This window comes from Lolium rigidum, chromosome 6 (assembly GCF_022539505.1).
Source record: "Lolium rigidum isolate FL_2022 chromosome 6, APGP_CSIRO_Lrig_0.1, whole genome shotgun sequence".
In the NCBI taxonomy this organism is placed as follows: Eukaryota; Viridiplantae; Streptophyta; class Magnoliopsida; order Poales; family Poaceae; genus Lolium; species Lolium rigidum.
This window is the reverse complement of record NC_061513.1, coordinates 19,905,686-19,909,360: the sequence shown is the minus strand read 5'-3', so window position 1 is coordinate 19,909,360 and position 3,675 is coordinate 19,905,686. Positions and strand designations below refer to the sequence as shown.

Sequence of the window (3,675 nt, the reverse complement as noted above, 5' to 3'; positions counted from 1 at the left end):
CACCCCGTACGGATCATGGGTGGATCGGCTCTTTGAGCCGATTCACAGGATAACCTGAGAGCCGATCGAGGCTCGTATTTAACGTTTACATGTATGCCCTGCAGAAAACTAAGCGAGGCAACCTCATCACCTTCACGACCGGGTATAGGTCAGGTGGCACGCCTTGCACTCCGCAACGCCGCGTGTGACCAGAAGAGCATTGCGGGCCGTCGCTCGGAGGGGTCTCAGCCAGCCGCAGCTCTAGGCTCCCCCCGGCTCTACAGTGTTGACAAGGCCGCTGCCCGCCGGTGGGTTTTGGCAGTCAACAGCAGGTTTACGGGCTGTGATAGAGATTCTCTTAGACCACCTTACCCTTTAGACCTTGCCCTTTTGTTGGGCGCCATTTATGTAGTCATATTGCACAAACATTTGTCCTCATCGTCGTTGAAGCTGCTGGTCATGTGGCTCTCCCCCTTCTTCTTGTCAGCATCATCCCTGGTTAGGACATCCCTGTTGCGCCTCCTCATCGACATCGACGCATACGGTTATTTGCTTAGTTGGCTGGGTGGAGAACAACCGTTCGACATCGATGTCCTCCCCATCCAGCGTGTCTCGCCACTGATGTTGCGTCTCTGGGCCAGGATCCTGCGTCCCAGATCATGGCCGCAATATCGCCCTCATGGCTTCCCGTCCAATAGGCCTACGAATCACCGGACGTCAGACGAAGGATAGACGGCAAAGCGAGATACTGAGAGAGCAAATGTACCGGGTCGTTAATCGTCGTGGCAGATGGTGTCATTTCCTCAAAAAGGGTGTGGGGCACCAACATACTCTCCAAATAGACAGGCTGGACTAAAAAATGGACCCCCCGACCCCCGACGACATCCCATCCCTCCGAGAGTGACGGGGCTTCCGCCACTAAGTTGGTTGTCGCCCTCACCCCCAAAGCATCCCTCTGTTGCCACCACCAGCATAGGTCACCGGGCGACGCCGCTAGCATAGGTCACCGGGCGATGCCACCAGCGGTGGAACTTCTCTTCGCACGCCGTGGAGGATGGGTTGGGCCCTCCCCGTCCCTGGTGGCGGTGCTCCTAGGGCGGCTCAAGTCCGGCGCGGTCGGGCGACACTAGCGGTGGTGCGGCCATTCGGCGGCAAGGCGCAGTTGCAGGAGATTGGCGTTGACAACCATGGTCTGGTTTCCCCATCCCCAGATGGGCTCGAGCGGCACCAATCCTGTCTGCTTGTCTCCACGGTTCGCATTTGCCTTCATTTATTTTTTCCTTTTGGGCATGTTTGTGTTGTTGCCCCAATATTTTCTTAGTGTTGAACTCTTGTATCCATGTGTTTGCTATATTAATATTTTCTTACTTTTGAACTTTTGTATCCATGTGTTTGCTATATTAATATAACGGGTCATTGATGGAGGGCGCAACGGTTGAGGGTCATCATTTCCTTGGTAGTTCGCATTTGCCTTCCTTTCTTTCCTTTTGTGCATGTTTATATTGTTGCCCCAACATTTTCTTAGTTTTGAACTCTTGTATCAGTGTGATTGCTTAATATAGCGTGATAAAAACCTATTTCAAAGAGGCTACGCCAAAATGCATTGAACTGCTGAGTTATCCGGATCCAAACGGACAAAGATGGCTGGACGGTCATTTACGAGTCCGGGATTGACTCAGACGAATCAAAATAGACATATTTTATTTTTGGAAATGGGTTGGACCACAATAGAGATGCCTCACAGAAATCTCGATACAGGTAGTAAATGGCTACACTAGGCATCGACTGCTTTCTTCCTAAAGGTCCAAAAAAATTAGATGATCGGAGTGACTTTTGAACGACTTTTGTTGGAAAAATTTGCACAATTGGACTGTTTGCCTGGCGCATCTGGAATGGACAAATTCAGGTGCTGCTACTTTTCCAACGGTTTGAGCTGACATGTCTACGCATGCCGATCGAGCTGTACCCGTGCTGCTATCACACCCTCACACTCACTGGTCATGCACTATGCCACGGTGACACACAGCCAGCAGCGCGCGCGCGTATAAAAGGAGAGGGCTGCCAGTGGAGCGTAACCATGAGCGCAGATAGTTGCAAGGACAGAAGAACACACAGTCTGACCGCCATGGCTTTCTCCAGGACCTTGGTCGTGTTCCTATGTGTGATCCTCGCCTCGCTCGCCTTCTTCATGCAGGACGTCCTCGCTGCCAGGGCCCTCGCTGAAGCCAGCGGCCGTAAGTAACACATCTCGGTTCTCTTTTTTTTTTAGAGCAAGAGGGCTCCTAAAAGTAAGCCCCAGTCCCATTATATTAATGAAACCAGGAAACAAAACATTCAGGTCCAAAAACAAGGAAATTACATGAAAACTAACCGAAGCCAAGCTAAACTCTAGTTAGACTAGAAAGAACATCTCGGTTCTCTCTCGCTCTCTTCCTTCTTGGCAACTCAATCTGATGAGGTATAAATATATCCTGCTGCCAGTGCCAGGTGATTCGTACGGGGATCGTCCGCCGGACCCTCCAGGTGGTGGTGGCTATGGCGGTGCTGGTTCTGGTGGCGGCGGTTATTATCCTCCCGGGCATCCTTAGGCGCTGGACCACGATCACCATGCTCCAACTATATACGGAAATACTGCGAGCATAATTAAATAAAATAGTTATCCAGCATCCGTCGTGCACAACTCTATATATCTTTCTGCAAATTTCCCGTTTTCGAATAAAGGCCACGGAGCTAGGTCTCTGTACGCTTGCCGTGTGCGTGGTCAGAGTCGAGAGGCCGTGGGTCGCGTCAACCAAGTTGTTCAGTCTTGTGTCTTGAGTCATTGTGTGAGCTGTAACGCGATGTCGGACGTTTAGTTCGGCCACTGCCTTGTATTACATCGAATGAAAAATAGGAGGAGGATATATCATATGAATAGCCCACGACGATCGAGTTATGTGGCATATATTTCCATGATCGTGTGTTCCATGATGTCCATCTCTGCAAATGCTATTTGGGTTTCATGTGTCCACCTTGAGTCTACGTGCTCTTTTTGGGTAATGTACGTGAAAGATTGTTGCACTAGTCAATTGAAGCAAAAGTCCAAACTGATGAAAAGAGACTAGGCGGTATATTTATATTTAACATAATGTTTATGCACCTGGCCTCTTTATAATAAACATGAACAAAAAATAGATTTTGCTGACATTTCTAAGACGTGCGAGTGATGTTTTGGCTCTTGACTGCATGGGGGGCGGAACTCTGCACGCGTCCACCCTCCTCTTAGGCCTGAACAGGTTACGTGTCATCTTCTTCTGTTTTCACTTTTTCTAAATTTTGACTTTTTCATTTGAAATGTTTTCAGATTTCAAAGACTTCTGACTTCTTAGCAAAACAACTATTAAGATTGAATAACATTCAGATTTGAATAATATACAAAATTTATATATGTTCGTATTCTAAAATGTTCAAATTTAAAAACATTCATACTTTAACAATATTTTTAAATAAATGTTAAAAATCATACTAAAAAATGTTCAGTTTTCTCAATCAAAAAAGAGAAACATAAAAGAAAAGAGCGAAAAAGACATAACAAACGAAATAAAAACGACAAAAACCGCAAGAAACGAAGAAAAAAATGACAACCGAGAGAGTTACAACCCGAAGGTTCTTGACCTTCCCATAACAGGGAAAATCGGACTCCCTCCATCGCAATTA

General features: G+C 47.5%; 1 long non-coding RNA gene across 1 annotated transcript; it reads left to right on the top strand.

Moving 5' to 3' along the window:
• The first annotated feature begins 2,069 nt into the window (after positions 1–2,069).
• Positions 2,070–2,925, top strand: LOC124659175. The gene is made up of 2 exons (XR_006989470.1): positions 2,070–2,213; positions 2,461–2,925. It is a non-coding gene; the product is annotated as an uncharacterized LOC124659175 (long non-coding RNA).
• The last annotated feature ends 750 nt before the right edge of the window (positions 2,926–3,675 follow it).